This window comes from Thunnus albacares, chromosome 14, assembly GCF_914725855.1.
Source record: "Thunnus albacares chromosome 14, fThuAlb1.1, whole genome shotgun sequence".
NCBI classification, from domain to species: domain Eukaryota; kingdom Metazoa; phylum Chordata; class Actinopteri; order Scombriformes; family Scombridae; genus Thunnus; species Thunnus albacares.
In genome coordinates, this window is record NC_058119.1 from 30,336,676 (window position 1) to 30,355,735 (window position 19,060).

The following is a 19,060-nucleotide window of genomic DNA, read 5'->3' on the forward strand; positions in this document are numbered from 1 at the left end:
CTGGATTGACGTAATCGATCACATAAATACGTTGATTTATCGGTGAAATATCTGATTATCAAAAGGTTTGAGGATTCTTTAAACAGAGAGCTGATAAACTGAAGCTCTGCACGCTTTGTAAAGCTGAAATTAAACCACCACAGCAGCACAACAGCTACACACGAGCATCTCAGAGGACATCCTGCAGCTCTGCAACCTCACGACGACGAGGACGACGAGGACGACGAGGACGAGGACGAGGACGAGGATGATGAGGACGAGGAGGCAGCGGCTTCTGTATTCAGACGATCACGGTGAGTTTTGTCTGATCGTTGGTTTGTAGCCCAGCAGCCGTCGCTGCGTCCTAATCTGTTGTGTTTCGATGGCCTTGTTGGCATTAACATGAGTCCCGAGTGACCACATGTGATCGGATCTCACTTCCTCGCTCTATATGCAAATAAACACAGACATCATTTCTGTTTTTTAAAGACCAAATGCGTTCGTTATTAACCGGACCGTTATGCAGCGATCTCTCCGCAGGACGCATTTACAAACAAGACACAGCAGCATAACTTCACTGATTATTTAAACTCCGTCACACCGACAGCGTCGGTCAGGATCTAATGTTTTAATTAATGTTCTTTTACACGTCCAAAGCAGCATCCTGATGAATCCTGAGCTTGTTATATCGAGCAGCAAAACTAAAAACCGTCGTTATCAACTATCAGCAACATTTAGCTTCTGAAATATTTTTTTAAGACAGACAAGTAAAAACTGAACGGTCGATTTGAAGAGGGAAACTGGTTAGAGGAACGAGAAAAACAGCAAAAAACAGGACGTGGGTCACGTTTTTAATTCAAAAATTATTTGTTTATCTTGTTATCAAACAAGTTGAGCAGCTTTGGACGGAGGGTCGTGTGTCTAGTAGGCGTCCTTCAATGTGGCCCAGGATGCATTGCGTTTACACTACTGAAAGAATGTGGCCTCATGCGGCCCAGACCGCCTCCGAGTCCGTCCTCAAAGCATCTTGGGTGCGTTTACACCTGTATTTAGAGCTGCTGTCCGCTTGTGATCGGAGGTGTAAACAGGGCCGATGAAGACTCTGTAGAGAAGATGCTAACGGCTAACAGCACATTTACAAGTCGTTTATACACATAGAGATAAAACTACGCTGTAAGTTGGTGCGAGCAGCACATTATAACCAGCAGCAGCTGATGAAGGTGCAGCATGTAGAATTTAGCAGAACAGACGTGGCAGAAATGGAAAATAATAATATCCATAAGAGTGTTTTCATGAGCTCAGAAGGAGCCTTTTCTATCTACAGAGGGAGCAGGTCTTCCTCCACAGAGCCGCCATGTTTCTACAGTAGAGCCTTTCATGTTTATCGTTTAGTTTCGTGGCCACCGCAGGTTCTCCTACATGCTCGCAGCAGGGGCGGGGCCGGGGGGCAGGGTGGGGCAACTTCAACCCTGGATGCCACAAAATCTTCCACACTGGTCCTTTAAAATGTACATTCCTGTGTGTTGAGTGACGTGTCAGATGAAGGTGTGAAACCACAGACTGACAGGAAAGCTGTGAAACCAGTCCTCAGTCACGAAAGACAGACAGAAAGGAAAAGGCAGGGAGGCAGGGAGGGAGAAGGTATGCAGGCCATGACGGTACATAAACACACAAATACAAGCTGAGACTTATAGCAGCACAAACACTGGCTGCTGCTCAGCTGACGCTTATCAGCAGCTTCACAGACTAATGAACGACTCGTCTCTGTATCACTGCGGGTTCGTCTGTCTGCTGGTCCCAGTCCGACCGACACAAACCACCTGTCCTCATTCCCAACCTGGGGGGGGGGGGGGGGGGGGGGGGGGTACCTGGGAAAACTGGTTCAGTAGCTCAACTAATGCTACAACATCAAAATTATGATCTGATTAAAAGAAAAACATATTTATATCTATATATATATATATATACATGTCAGCTGTGCAGACGTTAGTTTAAATAATGGATAAATGACAGTTTGCTCTATTATTTGTATTATTGATTAATCTGTTGATTATTTGCATGATTAAAACCAGTTTTTCCTGATTGTGCGCAAATATTGAGAGAGACAAACAGACAGACACGTCACATCTAACTGAGCTGCATGTCTTCTATTATCATTATCGATTCATCTGTGGATTATTTTCTCCATTAATCAATTAGTTTGATCCATTAAAAGTTAAAAATGTCCCGACAAACAGTCAACAACTCAAAGATCTTCAGTTTACTGTCATAGAGACTAAAGAAACCAGAGAATATTCACATTTAACAAGCTGGAATCAGAGAATTTAGACATTAAAAAAAAACAATTAATCAAGCTTTAAAATAGTTGGCATCTTAATTGATTTAATTGGCTAATCCTTGCAGCTCTAATTGGAAGTCTGGGATTTAAGTGTCAAATGTAAACACAGTTTCCGATCACTTCGTCTGCCTTATAAAGACACCAGTAACTGGTCACTGGAGGAAACATCTGGAGATTGTCTGAATCCAGTCACTCAACTTGTTGTCTGTTGCGACTGCCCACCTAGATTTTCCCCATAAACAGCCTCAGCAGGGCAAACAGAGCCTGTGTGTGTGTGTGTGTGTGTGTGTGTGTGTGTGTGTGTGTGTGTGTGTGTGTGTGTGTGGCGGTTCGATTGCACAGCGGGCTGGACGCTGGGGCAGGAAGTGGAAACGAAGCGTTCAGATTCTGATCGCAGCAGTTAAACCCAGCGGCTTTCGCAAAACCAACAGAGGAAGACGAGAGCAGAGGGACAAGTGTGGAGGCTGGGAGGAGAGACTAATGCCATCAAAGTCAACCAGCAGCCAAAGCTAATTGAAATTAAAGACCAGAAACGAGGAGGGAGGAGGGGGAGGAGGGACGGAGGGGGGGGGGGGGTAGGGAGGGGGCGGTGCCTTCACAGGAGCCCGGGCACAGTGGGAAAACCGAGCCTGGTCCTCTGCCTGATGAGGTTTGTGTGCTGGACTGATGTTTCCTCATGGCTGCAGCCTGCAGAGCAGCCAGGAATATTCTGTAAAAACCACCTACCGCTGCACACAGAAAGCCGTCCTCCTGCTTCTTTAGCACAAAACTACACCGACTCCAAATGACTGTTGTTAACCGACACTAACAGGAGGTCTGAAAACGTTTAGATTCACACAAACAGTTCAGAAACTTTACCTTCTTATAAACTGTTGTTCTAGTTTAAAGGGTCAGTTTCACAAGATACACAACAACAAGATATTTAGAATCAGACACTGGTCATTCATGAACAAAATGTCAACAATTTTTAATGTTCAATAACTTTTTGTAACTACCAGAAGGACAGGAAGTCAAACCAACTGAACTATAAAAGGAACTTTAAACTAAGTGAAAGCATTTAACACTAATATGTTAAAACCTGCTTTAAGCTGATCTGAAACTCTCAGCTGAGCTTGTATAAGCAGCAGATTACTGACTGAACAGTTTAACAGGTTTAACAGCACTCATTTTATAATGATCAAGCATTTAACCTCATAAACACACAAGCTAAGAACATTCAGGCTAACTGACAGCTGCTCTCCAACAACTTCACATCACATTTACAGTGAATCAAACCTTCATGCTGCAACTTTTAAAATGATCTGCATCATAGTCGACGTGCAACCAAAACATCACACACAATAAACTTTGATTAAAAACCTGCGATCGCATCAAATTTTCTCTTAGAAAACTGGTGAGCTAAACGCTAGCGTCAGCATGCTAACGTTCTGTGATTAGCAGTAAACACAGAGTACAGCTGAAGCCGATCAGTCAGCAACACAAACATAACAGTTGATTCATCTTTGAAGTCATTTTTTTTAAAGTAAAACTAACAAACATTTCCCAGTTCCAGCTCAGTGTTTTGTGAGGATTTGTTTCTATTTTTGATGTGGTTGGATATAAATTCAATATGTTTGGATTGTTGGACAGTTTGAACAAAAACAGGCAATTTGATGACATCAACTTTAGCTTTTTTTCACTGTTTCTGGTATTTTATAGACCAAACAACAGCTCTGAACCAAAGTATTGGACAAAATTAAATCTTGACCAGATGATGGTGCTCGAGGAAAAGGTCAAAGTTAACGTTATGCTAATCCATCCGATAGTTCACTCGAGCTAAAAACAACACGTGACTGTCCTGTCATGTCTAAAAACTACTTTACACCCTCTAACGCCGCCGTTCAGACGGTTTCATCCGGGCGGAGAGCAGATAGCTCTGTTAGTGGCGAGGAGGGAGGTCAGGGAGGAGGAGGAGGAGGAGGAGGAGGAGGAGTCGGGGGGGGGGGGGGGGGGGGGGTCAGAGGTCAGGATGGAGGTCAGGGGGGCCACAGTCACTTCAGAGGGATCAGTGCAGCTATCAGGCCGGAGGATTATTGTCCGTCAAAGACGTCTAAACACATGAAGATGTTTTCTACGAGCCAGATTTCCTTTATGGGATTTATGACATTAGCAGCTGATATCAGTCATTTAAACATAAGAACATGTTGTTGAATTGATAGAATAAACAGACCTTCATCCATTTATAAGTGTAACCCTGGGATTCCACCGGGAGCGTGTGTGCGCGGCGTTCCTGCTCCGACGCGGTTTTGCTCCGTCCTCTGCACGGCGCCCTATTTCAGCGGGAGCATGTCAGAAGCGGAGCGTCTTCACTGCGGGGAAGCCTTCCGCTGTATAAAGTCAGTTGCACTCCTACTACAGTAATTACAGCAGCCTAGTCAAAGCTTATGGAGTGCCTTAAGGCTACCGTAATTACTGCAGTAGCAGGGCAACTAAACTGCCCAGTTTTCGTTGATTTGGTCATTTTCCTTGATCTTTGTGCTTCTGCTGTGGTTAATTAGGCTACGTAGTTAAATGGTTTCTTTATTCGTCTGTTTTAATTGTGTTTATTGTTGATATACGACCGGGAGTCTGCACAGGGTGTTTTATTTTGAAAATTGACCGGATGCTCAATGCTGTTTCTGTGTCAGACTTCCTGCCCAGCTCCATCTGCTCTGTGCTGCTTGACGCGGCCTCTGTAAAAAAAAATAAACGAGGCGCCGATCTTTAGCGCTGCGGAGCGGAGAGACGCTTCTGAAACGCACCGCGGCGCCCGATGGCATCGGATACATTGACTCGAGCGGCCGCGATCAGCTCCTGCACCCGCGTCAGAGCCAGAGCCCGGTGGAGTTTAAGGGTAAGAGGTCCGTTCTAGTCTTCTCTGCTAACAATGAGGTTTGAGGAGTTAAAGCTCAGACTGATCCGTCACATCTGAAGGAGAAAAATCAACGTTGAAAAAGTCAGAAAAGGAAAGTTTTTGTTGAGCGGCTGCAGCAGTGAGAAACATTTTATTGGTTTGATGGGAGGTTTTGTGTTTTGTTGGGGGCACAAAGGGGGAGAAAAGGTCTGCACACTGTTAAAGCTCCAGATAAATACTTTAATTCTCTTGATCTACATGATCAAGGAGACGTTTTTGATCTACATGAGCTTCATCAGGCCTGAGGACAGAAAAGAGAACAAAAAAAAGGGGAATTAAACTCATTTATTTGGAGCCTAATAGTGTGCAGACGTTTCTCCTTTGGGTCCTGCAGTGGAATAATTTTTTTTGTCTTGCACCTGAATATTTGTGCAAACACTTCATTGTTTCATCCATGACTTTATCTGAGTGTATATTTCTATCTTATACATCTGTATAATATCATGAATCTGCCCTGTGTGTCCTGCTGCTCTGACAAACATGTTCAGTTTGTGTCAAATCTGATAATAAACTGAATCTCTGGTCTGTAAAAACGACTGAAAACAGTGAAACAGTGAAATAATGATTAGTTGCGTCCCTGTATCCATGGTTACGGCCTGGCGGTCTTGTTGCTAAACTATTAGCATAACAAACCGCTCCGCTGTGCTGCTAGAGGTCAGAAACTCTTTCCTAAAGCCAGACGTGATGTCATCAAGCTAACGTTTAGCATCACGTTAGACAAAGAAAAGCACAAAATCTTAATTGAGAAGCTGGAATTAAGGTTTAACAACTGACTGAGTGAATAATTATTAAAATAATCAACCGACAGACTCCAGGTTGCATCTTTAAAGAGATTCAGCAACAGATCAGGATTCTCGGATGTTATTTAGCAGATTTAATGTGCAAAATGCTGTAAAAACAGAGAAGAAGATGACGTGGTGTAATAAGAAGGAACAGAGTAAATAAATCTCACTGCTGGTTATTTACTACTGAACTACTACGACTCATTGTTCTGCTGTGTGATGCGGTTTCGTTTGTGAAGGAAAAGAGAGAAGCCTTGTTGTGAGTTTGCTATAAAAGATCTGATTCCAGTCCTGCGGTTTGTTGAACCTTTCAGGTTTTTAAACTTTTTTTTTGGTGGTGGAGGTGGGAGGGTGTGTGTGTGGGGGGGGGGGGGGGGGGGCAGATACTGCCCCTTTGGCCTGAAATAAAGCCAGACTCACTTCCTCCATTACAATCAGGGAGCCGAGCAGGAACGCTCTGCTGCCACTGTGGGGAGGTGATCTGAATTATTCACCGGGATGGGCTGAGTGTATTTAAAGCAGAGATCAATACCATTAAAAAAAAAAAGGACAACTGGAGTCGCTGGAGAGGAGCAACATGGAGGAGACTTCGACCTTCAGCTCCAGTCAGAGGAGAGAAAAAACTAAACTGTCTTCATAGTTGTCAGATTAATATTCTGCTCTAATAATAATCTCATTAAAGTAGGAAGCAGTAAAACAGCTGATCTGTTCTCACCTTAAAGATATAATATGTAATTATTCCACATTAATACGACACACACAGTGAAAACCTGATCACCACTGTTAGAGCTGCTGGTACATTAACTAAAGGAAATATTGATGGTTTTTCATTATTGTGTGTTTAATAGAACAGTATATATATATATATTATATAGATTATAGAGATGTTTTGCAGATGAAACGATGAGTCAGTTTTTATGGAGGATTTTGCTGCTTTTCTGTTTCATGACGTTATAAATCTGAAGTGTTTAGTTTAGTGATGTTCAGGGACGTGTTTTTATTATTTTCTGACATTTTATAGAGCAAAAAAAGTAGATTTATAGATATTCTAGCACTTTGAATCTTATATAAATATATATATAAATAAATATAAATATATTAGAGTAGAGTTCTTGAGGAGTTGACCAGTTAATCTCACGAGGGGCACAAAAATATCATTTTTTCCAGAGTCGACGCCAAGAACAGAGCATTAAAAATAGCCAAAAATAAACAAAACACAAAACCAGTTAACACCTATTAACTACTCCTCCTGCTGCTGCTGGAGCCAGTAGAGTCAAACTGGTTCCCACTGCTTCCACCTCTTCACTTCCACTTCCACAGCGACACATTTAACTGGTTTTCTGAGTCCCGGTTTGGTCGTCTCAAGAAACCCAAAAAAAAAAAAAGTCTCCCTGAAGCTGTTTCACCTTTGCCACACATCCAGGAGAATGAAAACACACAGCGCAGGATATAAAATATCTCTGCAGGGATGGAGGAGGAGGAGGAGGAGGAGGAGGAGGGGGGGGAGGGAGGTGAAGGAGGTGGAGGAGGTGAAGAATCGTCCCTCTGTGTGCTCAGCTCCCCATTTACTGCCTTTATTTATCTGCTGTGCTGCAGCAGAGAGGCTGGACGTATGGAGGAGGAGGAGGAGGAGGAGGAGGAGAGGGAGGAGGAGGAGGAGGAGGAGGAGAGGGGAGGTTTGCATGTTTTCCTCCCCGGCTCAGCCACTCTGTCTCCAGGCCGCCGGGGGAGGAGGAGGAGGAGGAGGAGGGAGGGAGGCGAGGCAGACAGAGGAGAGCGCTGGAGATGTGAAACCTGATCTCCTTCCTCCTCCCCTCCCTCCCTCCCTCCCTCCTCCTCCCCTCCATCCCTCCTCCTCCACCTCCACCACCACCAATGCCACCTCGCCAGAGAGCCTCCGAGACTCCCTGAGTAATCTGATCCTCAGCCTCCGAGACTGGAGACACTCCAGGAGAGAGAGAGAGGGAGAGAGAGAGAGGTGGAGGAGGGAAGAAAAGAAGAAATGGAGGAGGAGGAGGAGGAGGAGGAGGAGGGCAGAGAAAAGGAAGAGAGGGATAGAAATAGAGCAGAGAAACGAGAGAGAGAGAGATCCCCGAGCTCAGCCTCCCGAGAAACACTCCCAGGGGAGAGAAAACTGAGAGCCGAGGAGAGGAACGGAGAGAAAGGAAGAAAAGAGACGGAGAAGGAAAAAGAGATCTTGGAGGTCAAGACTGCAGAAGGAAAAAAAAAGATCAGTAAATACCTTCATCAACCTTAAAAAAAAACATTTTCTAAATTGAATTTTTTTTCTAAATCACAGCTTTTGTAAGTTATTTCTGATACTGGTTCTAATAAAAGAGCCAAAACAAAGTGAACTAAAATTAAAAGACAAAAAGGAGAGAAATGTGAATAAAAGGGAGAAACAGATGTTAGAAAATGAAGCAACAAAACAAAAAAGAGGTGGACAGCAGACGGAGCCTGCAGGTGAAATACACGCTGCTCCTTCTGATTGATTCATTCTGTACTTTCTTCTGTCATGATCAGGTTTGATATTTTTGCTTTCAGCCGCAGTAACAGATCAGTAGAGACAATAAAAGGTTGTTTCACTGGAATAAAGGAGTAAAACAAGAGTCTGATAGAAACTGTTTAGGCTCAGGGACTGAACTCGTTACTTCAAACGTCGGTACCTTGCCGGACTGCGAGCGAAGCCTCGACTTAACGTTTAAAAACACACATTTACAGACACTGACCGGAGCAGCAACCCTCAGATACACAGAAACACCACGGATCCATCTGACCAGCCTGCACGGTGGCTAGCAGCTAGTTAGCATGGCTAGCATCATTAGCATATAGACTGTATTAAAGTAGCTGCGGTGTCTCTGGTTTAACAGCAGCGTGCTGGGCAGGCAACACGCATGTTTACGATGTTTGCGTGCTCTGAAAGACGTCACACAGCTGATGGACTGTTAGCCTAGCATGCTAATCCTTTAGTCTATCTGTAATAACAACACAAGGTGTTAACTATGTGTTATCACCCAGCTAGTGTGCCCAATCAGTGAGGTAGACGGCGAGGGATTGACCTCGAACCCGAGTACGTTACGCCCATCGAGAGCTAAAAGTCAAGCTAACCAGAGCAGACAAGCTAGCTCTGATCACCGACTGCTGGACGACTCTCACAGACAAACGCCACATCACAACTTTAATTAAAAAAATGTACCAGTTAGTTACCAGTTAACGGATGTGTTGCCACATTATCAGCCCACAATAAAGTGACTTTACAACCAGAGGATCCACGTCCAGTATGATTCCAGTATGATTCCAGTATGATTCCAGTATGGTTCCAGTATGATGATATAAGCTGCAGAAGACATGAATCATAAGCAGCTGCTTCTCTTTGTCATGTGTGACTTTGCACTTTAGGAAACTGATTTTATTTAAAGACCAAATGATTAAAAAAATGCACATCACGAGCTCCTGAAGGCGAGGAGGGTCACAGCTGGACCGCCACACTCCACCAGCATTAACTGGTCTTCTCCTGGAGACTGGTGTGGTCCCAGTACAGAGGACTGGTGTCATTTTATAAGAATAGATCCGAGAGAGACGGAGCGACACGGCAGACTCATCACTGAGTGGGAGGACAGATAACACGACGTCCCTCCAACACAGACTTACAATATCAATATGTCACTGATCAATATCCTGTATCAGTTTATAGGCTGGATTAATGCTGCAGTTTTATGTTTCTAAGTGATAATATTCAGCATTCATATGACTCACAGCAACAAGAACAACATGAAACGTGTGTCTGGTCACAGTAGACTAACTGATCAGTCGATTAACAGAAAATTGATCAGCAACTATTTTGATAATCGGTTCACTGTTGAGTCAATTTTTAACAGAAAAACGTCAAAATTCTCTGGTTTTAGCTCCTCAGATGTGTTTCTTTAGTCTCCTGTAACAGAATATCTTCAGACGTGTGAAGACGTCGTCTCTCAGGCTTCAGGAACTTTTTTTTATCAATATTTTCCTGATAATCTGTAGAGCAAACAGCTGGCTGATTAATCAATAAAACAACAGGTCAGATTAATAGGTGATAGGACAGACTTTAAAAAGGTAGAGCTGTAACGATTGACGGCTTTTCTGATCATCTAATAATCATTTCAGTCATTGTTTAAGCAAAGCTGCTGGTTGCAGCGTCTCAAATATGACGATATGAAGCTTTTCTGTGTCGTTTATGACAGTAAACTGAAACTCTGACTGTCGATCAGAGGAAACCAGACATTTAAAGACGTTGCATTTGGATGTAAGAAGTTATAACGGGGTTATTAATCAATAATTGTTGGTTGCAGCGCTGCGTTAGAGGAGAAAGAGGCGATGAAAAGACATAAATCTGCTGCTGCTCTACAGGAGGTCGACCGTCCTTTAACTTTACATCTTATTTCTCTTTTTAAAACAATACCATCTCTCTCTCTCTCTCTCTCTCTCTCTCTCTCTGTTGTTGTGGCCTTGCTGGCTCGCCCGCTGTCAGTCAGTCAGTCTGTTATTTCGGTAACAGAGATCCCGGGCTTGGCTGTGGAATGTACAGCTGTCTGGCATGTGGATAATACTAGATTTTCAATTCTAACTTCTTTTTTTTTATTATTATTATTTCTCCCTCCATCCCCCTTTAAGCCCCTTCCCCTCTTCCTCATGAGGAGGGAGGAGGAGGAGGAGGAGGAGAAAAGTAAGGACTCGATGTACAGGAGTGAACTGCTTTATAATAAACGCTGCTCTAAAAAAAAAAAAAGGGACAAAGTCGTCTGTAACCAAACACGCTTTACATATGTGGTTGTTTATTGTTTGTTTATTTGTTTTCTGCAGGAATCAATTCAAGTTTTTCTGTTTCACATAAAAAGGTGTTGCTCCCGTTCACCGCAGGACGTTTGTGGAAAAGTTTCTCAACTTTTCACATTAATTATAAAACAACGGTTTTATAATTAATGTATTAATCACTAGTGAGTTAAAAGATGGTGAAGAGCTGCGGTGATTAGATGCAGAGTAAATAAAGGTCTCTGGCACGACTTCACCTACTTCCAAGGGGCACGGAGGAAGATGAGAACTGCAGCAACACTTGTGGCCTTCGTCTTCATCAGGGTCGTGACTGAGACGCCGGTACTACGAGTGCTGCTGGAGTTCTCATCTTTCTAGAGCTGCTAGATGATGATTAGTCAGTTATGTCATAACCGATTATTATAGATTTCTATCATTTTGGTCATTTTTAAGCAAGAATGCCAAACATGACCTTCTTCCAGCCGTCTCGTTGTTGTCATCAGGTCGTCAGTCGAGAGAAACTGGACGTTTTAAACTGAAGAAGTCTTTTAGATGAAAAGCTGCACAGCTGCTCTTGACTCACAGCTTTAAGATTTTGTCCAAAATATTTTACAATTAATTAGAGAAAATATTCACCAGATTAAGTCACTAATGAAAATGATTAGACTTTTGGAATAAAACCATCTTCATCTGTGTAACTCAGAGTGCTGAAGCCTCATTAACTTGAAGAGAAAAAGGACTGAACTGTGTCAGAAAAAGATCTTCTGATGGTCGGTATGAACACAAACTATCATAAACCTGTTTAAACGTTCATTCATTCAGCTGACAGTCCTTTAACTGACTGACTAACAAATGTCGACATACATTCAAAAACAAAACTTTTCAAGCAGGACGGAAAAACGTTTGACTTGAGCTGCGACGACGAGTCCCGACAGACAACTCGTTACTCGTTAAAGCCTTTTTCACACCGTTGAATATTCTTAAATGTTTTGGACAGTCAGTCGGACGTCAGAAGACTCTGAACTCTGTCTTTATTTTCTATCATTTCATTGATCAAATTATGAATTTATTCATCAGTAATGTGATGATAAGCTCCATAGATAATGAGGATAAGCGTTAGTTGTGTGGACTGAAGCAGCTGTTTGGACTGTTTGGAGTTAATGAGTGAACTCCTGGTTTATATTAAAGAGGAGCTGCAGTCATGAGAGCCGAGACGACACACACACAAACGCTGAGGTTACATTAGTTCAGCTGCTTATCTGGAACATTCAGAAACATTCAAAACTCAAAAAATAAAAAAAATAGAAAAAAAAGTGAAAAAATTTGACCTTTTTGCTTGAAATAAAAACAGCTGACGTTAAAGGAACAGTCTGTGGCCTGAATAATAACCACAGAGCCTCCAATCAAACAACATCAGATGATGTTAGATACATGAACTAACACCCAGCTGACCTTCACTCCACCTGAGAGCAGCAGGACATTTAAAAAAGCCTTTTAACCTGCAAGTATATTTATTGATTTTTTTGACTTTTGCTTGATGTTCTTTGTCTTTATCATAGAGGAGATGTACGACACACAGGCTGATTTATAAATATATATATAATAAAAGGAGAGAGAGAGAAACAATAAAGTTCAGCTTTTGTTTTCAGTTGTTTTGTTGATCCTCGACATGTAACGATCAGTCGATTAATGAACATGAAATGAACATTACAGCTGTTTTTCTTGCTGTAATCATTCCTCCTGTTCATACTGACTATTAGAGGATCCCTTCATCATGACCTGACAATATAAGTTCCTCTTTTTGTTACTATACTTCCACCTGCAGCTCAACAGGGAAACACTGTCCGTAGAAACACAAAGAGGGAATTTGATGCTAAAAAGACTGTAAATGTGTCAGATATCCACTTGATATGACTAACTCAGACTGCTGAAGCTGAATAGAAGCTTCACATCTACTTTTAAATGACTGTGTGGACACACTGTGGATTTTTGGCCTCCATCACTTCCATTGAAAGCACATTTGAAGGATCTTTTAATATCCAGTATGAACAGGAGGAATGATTACAGCGGGGGAAAAACTTCTTTGACTGGAAATATTGTGAACTCGTCCTTTAAACTTTATTCAGTCTGTTAAGTGAAACGACTGAATGCGGACACGCCGCCAAAATAACAAACAAAGGCCACATGGCAGGCAGAGAACCAGCTTGTGTTTTCTCTTTAGTTGTCTATTAATTTAACTGTTTATCTCAGAAATCAACAGTCAAAGAAGAGACGACTTCAGCCAAAAGTCAGCAACAGATCCAGAAAATGTGAAGCGAAGCAATGACGGAATAAACAATTTAGCTGCAGGTAATCAAGACAAGCTGGCCGGTCACAAAGATTAAAAAACTGAAATAAACTGATAATCTCTGAAAAAAAAAACTTGAAAAGTCAATTTAACTGCTATTAAAAAAAAACATAAAACTCAAGCTGGTAAATAGTTCATATCCAGGCAAAGTTTGCTCAGTTGCCTTAACAACAACACAGTCTACAGATACTTTAATGAAGGAAACTGAATTGACGTAATGAAAACACCAGAATCATTCACAGATGATTAAAACAAACTTTCTAGAGTAAATATATATTTATCTTTGACAACAATAAATTGGAGAGCTAAAGATGCTAACTGCTAACAACTTCACCGTTAGCTCGTATCTGAGCGACGAGGACAAACTCTAATATCGCGATATTTTAGACCAAATACCTCGATATCAATATTACAACTATATTGTTGTGATTACACAGTTATTACACAGTAATGTGGATATAATGACCAAGTAATAACAGCTAGAACAGTCTCACTTTACTGTAATAACACCTTTAAAACCAGGAAAAGACACTTATGTCATATCATGATATTACGACCCGAAATCTAATAAGATATCTAGTCTCATATCACGATATTACGGTGTAATATCAATATATTGCACAGCCCTACTTGTATCTACCAATTTCAGCCAGAAATATATGACTACTTCATGTTAAACTAATCAAAATATAGTCAAATGTAACATGGTTTGATAATGAGGAGAGAGCGTATCTTGGTAGCAGATGTATGTAAACTATGCAGCGGAGTTAGCTCACCGAGGAATGTGGCTAACAAGAGTTAGCTTCGTATATTCCCAAAAAAAGACGTAATAAAAGTAAGAAATATCATTTTTTCTTGTCAATTAACTTATAGGTGATTAGTGCGGATGTGTTAATGTGGTTTTAAAAACACAAACAGTTCAATTTTGTGCTTCAGCAAAGGTGAAGCAAACTTTTTTTTTTCCACGACAGCAGCAGCAGCCAGAAGGATCCGTCTATCTCCTGGCGCCAACACACACACACACACACACACACACACACACACACACACACAATCTGTTCACCGAACTCCTGACTGTTTTTGGAGACTTATTTCCACAACTCTATTATATACTAACTTATGTACGATTCACACAGACACACTACTTTAAAACACATCCGCGATATAAAGTTTAAAACGCAACCGCAGTTTAAAACTCGACAAACGGTAAACACGAAGCTTTCCCAACCCAAGTGAGTGCGTTTGTTCCAGCAGATACACGGAGCCCAGAAGTCGGCTTTGGGAATGAAGTTTTGGATTTTTTTTTTTGCCTCACCTTTCTTCTTCTTCTTTATCTGATGTCTCCCGTGGACGTGGCGCTCCTCACGACACTATTTCATCGTAGCTGCTCAAGTCCAAATTCCCACCAGAAGAACGCGACAGAAAAGCGTAATTTCCCCCCCCGTTGTTGGTGATATTTTCAGCGTCGTACTCCGCCGCTGGCCGCTCGGTCGCTCTGCGGTTTGTCTGTTTGATGATGGAGGAGAGCAAATACCAGCCGAGCAGAGATCGTCTGTAGCCGCCGGGAGGGATCACTCTGTAGTCCAGAACTAATCACCGAACCAGGAAACGGTAGGTGCGGAGTGCTTTCAGTCAGTTTTATGTGTGTAGCCAAATATCACAAATATACGGAGCCCCTAAAGTCCCAAAAGGTGATAATTGTTTATCTTGTGCGCAGAAGATAATTTACTATAAACTCATATACGTCTCTAACACACAGCCTCCATATAACAGATAGAACTCAGATAATCAAGTTTCACCTCAGATCGTCACACAATGAAATTCCTGCTGCTCTTGCACATAAAGCAAGAAAGAAAATCTATTTATTAACAATTTAATAACATTTATAACTGCAGCTTTAATTATTTTTTATTGATGACCTATTAAATGTAACTGCAGATCTGATGACTCATCAGAAAATGATCAATAATCATTAAAGTTTTGGGATATCAGTCTGGCTGACTAAGTATTATGAGCTTGATGTAGTTAAAGTATTGCAGTAAAAGTACATAAGTATTATGAGCTTGATGTAGTTAAAGTATTGCAGTAAAAGTACATAAGTATTATGAGCTTGATGTAGTTAAAGTATTGCAGTAAAAGTAGTGGTTTGGTCCCTCTGACTGATATATTATTATATATGACATCATTAGATTATTAATAGTGAAGCATCAGTGTTAGAGCAGCATGTTACTGTTGTAGCTGCTGGAGGTGGAGCTAGTTTACACTACTTTATATACAGTTAGCTAGTTTAGTCCAGTGGTTCCCAACCTAGGGGTCGGGCCCCTCCAAAGGGTCAGCAGATAAATCTGAGGGGTGGTGAGATGATTAATGGGAGAGGAAAGAAGAAAAAACCTGAAATGTAGAAAGTAGCATCACATGGAAATACTCAAGTAAAGTACAAGTACCTCTAAACTGTTCTTAAGTATAGAACTTGAGTAAATGTATTTAGTTACTTTCCACCGCTGGTTTTCAAAATGTTCTGCTGTTGTGAGTTTGAGCTGTTTACAAAAAAGTCTGTGAACTTTTCAAGTAAAGGTGTTTACTTCCTGTTCACCTCCAGGTGTAACTGTCAGTCTGTACAGCTTCAGTTCTTCATGTAGAAGTTAATATCTGCAGGGATTCATGACGTCAGTGTTTCCAGAATCGTTACATGTTCCTTCTTCTTATGACATAAAAATACAGAAAACACAAAATATTTCACCTCTTCTGAAGTCTTTGTGGCATCAAGTCGTCGTCAGCTGCGTTTCAATGAAATTTGTGTGATTTTACAAACGAGCATGAAAGTTAATTTTCTCAAGGTCCACTTACGAGCTTTTTCCTGAGAGTTTTCCAGAGTTTTCAACCACATCTGATGGTCGACCACTGAGCCGAGTCTGTCCACAGATGACGACTCTCAGATGTTGGAAAAACCTAGTAAGTGGACTTTGAGTTGAGCTTATTCTGTCAAAATATGAATGAATGAATTTCTGTTCAGACATTGACTTTCATGTTCCAAAAAACCCAAAACATACTGTTTGTATTATGGGACAAATACATGTTACACACTAAAACAATATGAGCAGGTACAAAGAGCTGTAATCAAAACGTTTGTTGAATGACAAAAAAAAGATTGAAACAGGAAAGTTTTGGGAGATTTCCCCTTTAAAATCATAGAAAGTGTGTCTGCAGTTTTTGTTTTCCGATGACAACTTCTCTGCGGGGAGAAAAGATGAATAGTTTTTGGTCTCCAGATACAGAAGCAGAGTGAGAGCTCTTCAGTTTTTTCTCCTCTGTGGTTCTAATCAGTGCTGCTGTGTTCAGTCCTGCAGAGTCTGAAAGTGTCCCTGACGCCCCCTGCTGTCCATAGTACCACTGATACAACTACTACTATAACTAATACTACAACTAATACTACTAATACTAATACTAATACTAATACTACAGCTAATACTACTACTAATACTATTACTATTACTACAATTACTACTGGTACTGCTACTAATACTGTTACTACTACTAATACTACTAGTACTACCACTGTTACTACAACTACTACTGCTACTAATATTGTAGTACTGTAGTACTGTAGTACTGTAGTAGTAGTAATAGTATTAGTATTATCGGTCTAAAAACATCAGAAAATGATTTTTATTCCCTTCAAACTTGATTTTTGTGACCTGGACGGTGATATTTTGAAATGTACATCGGGGTGAATTTTCACATTTTGCACATTTTCATTCACATAAAGTCAGAAAAACAGCATCTGAATCAGCGGCTGCCATGGTGAGAGATTATATTTAGAGGCTGATTCATGAAGATGATTAACAGTAGAATCATAAATCTGAAAAAAAAAAAACCTACTAACTCCTAAATCTTCTGTGGTCACTTTTGTACGACTTTAGTATAAATACATGTTAATTTTTAGAGGGGAATAACAGCTGTCTTCTGTACTTTATAATAACACTTAGTACCCAGAAACAGTGAATAATAGAACACATGAGCAGAGAGGAATGATGGGTACGTGACAGTCAGCTGGTTTTCTAATTCAGATACTGAAAGTGTTGTAACTCTGATTAAAGTTTCCACGGACACGAAACAAGAACTGAAAGCAGAACTGAGTGTGAACGCATCAAACTGATGGATGAAATAAAGAAAGAGGAAAGAAAAAAGGGAACAAAGTGAAATATTATCATTTGTTTTCCATTAATAAATGATCAAAATGTTTTTTTTGTACAAAGCTTTAATGTCTGATTTAATCTGTGAACTCTGTTTTTCGTTGTATTTTGTTGCATCATGTTGTGTTTGTTAGTTCAGTATTTTTTTCCACTTTGTTTGTTTTTTTTTTTTTGTTTTTCTATTATTATTAGATTAGATTATGTTATTTGACTTCTTCTGTCACATCTGTTTTATTTCTATCATCAGGATCAGAATCAGGTTTATTGTCAGCAGGTTTGCACATACAAGGAAATTTCCAGTCAAAATAAAGGGAGAATATAAGACATTCATACAAAGTAAGAGAAGAAATTAAAAAATAAATAAATAAATACCATAAGTAACGTAATCATAAAAAAGATAAATATAGAAATTAACAGTAAAAACATGTGAAATATATGATATTATCTGGTTTACATGTTGTTGTATATGTGTGCAGGTAAAAAATCTAAAAAAAACTACAAATGTGTTTGTTTGCTGCAGTAAGTTAAATGTTTGATGTTACATCATGTGAAAGGTTTCAAAGATTCTGGTCTTTTATCCAGAATTCACACTTTGTTCTGGAAATTGTCACTTTTATTTTGAAATTCCGGCTATAACCTCGTAGTTTACAGATTAAAGGTCAAGGCTGGTTTTATTCTGTATTTTCTTATATTCAAAATTCTCACAAGAAGATCAAAGACATGATCATTTAAGAAGAAGGAATTCTTTTATGGCTGTTTTTCATTTATTTATTTGTACTTAGACTTATATTCTTATTTACTTGTGTTATGTGTTGTGTCTTATGGTCTGTATAACATGTTTATGTCGTAATATGTGAGGATGAAGATGTTTGTAAGTATCTTTGTGTGTATTTGGTCCAAAGTCTGTCTGCTGTTGGTCCGTCACTCAATACTTTCCTCCCTCTCTACTCTGTGTGTCTCAGCTCTGAGCCTTTTAGTTCCTACTGAAGACATGAAAACGTGTCACAATCATATAGTTTCATTTCATTTTCAAACAGGCACTTTACTCTGAACTGTTTAATATTGTTCTTGTCAGCTGTAGTTTTAACTGTATGTGTGTTTTGAAATGTGTTTTAAATGTGTATTGTTCAACCGTGTCAAAGGAAACTTTGTTACTTTGTGACAGACAATTAAGTTATCTTATCTTATCTTATCTTATCTTATCTTATCTTATCTTATCTTATCTTATCTTATCTTATCTTCGTGTCCTGGATCGTCTTGAGACTTTAAAATATCAGTAAAACCTTGACTTCATAGATAGCATTTGTAGCATTTGTAGCATTTGTAGCATTTGTAGCTTTTGTAGCATTTGTAGCATTTGTAGCATTTATAGCATTTGTAGCATTTGTAGCATTTATAGCATTTATAGCATTTATAGCATTTGTAGCATTTATAGCATTTGTAGCATTTGTAGCGTTTGTAGCATTTATAGTATTTGTAGCATTTGTAGCATTTATAGCATTTGTGGGATTTATAGCATTTATAGCATTTATAGCATTTATAGCATTTATAGCATTTGTAGCATTTATAGCATTTGTAGCATTTGTAGCGTTTGTAGCATTTATAGTATTTGTAGCATTTGTAGCATTTGTAGTATTTATAGCATTTATAGCATTTGTAGCGTTTGTAGCATTTATAGCATTTATAGCATTTATAGCATTT

The 19,060-nt window shown here is 40.1% G+C and overlaps 1 protein-coding gene across 2 annotated transcripts in view; it reads right to left on the reverse strand.

Moving 5' to 3' along the window:
- The window catches only part of LOC122996620 (bone morphogenetic protein receptor type-1A-like), a 59,210-nt gene extending 44,480 nt beyond the window's left edge, over positions 1–14,730 (reverse strand). Inside the window, exon 1 of one of the 2 annotated variants that reach the window (XM_044372197.1) lies at positions 14,482–14,730. The gene's annotated coding sequence lies outside the window, so the exon portion shown is untranslated. The remainder of the gene's footprint in view (positions 1–14,481) is intronic. The other variant, XM_044372196.1, reaches the window with a different exon arrangement.
- Positions 14,731–19,060: the final 4,330 nt, after the last annotated feature.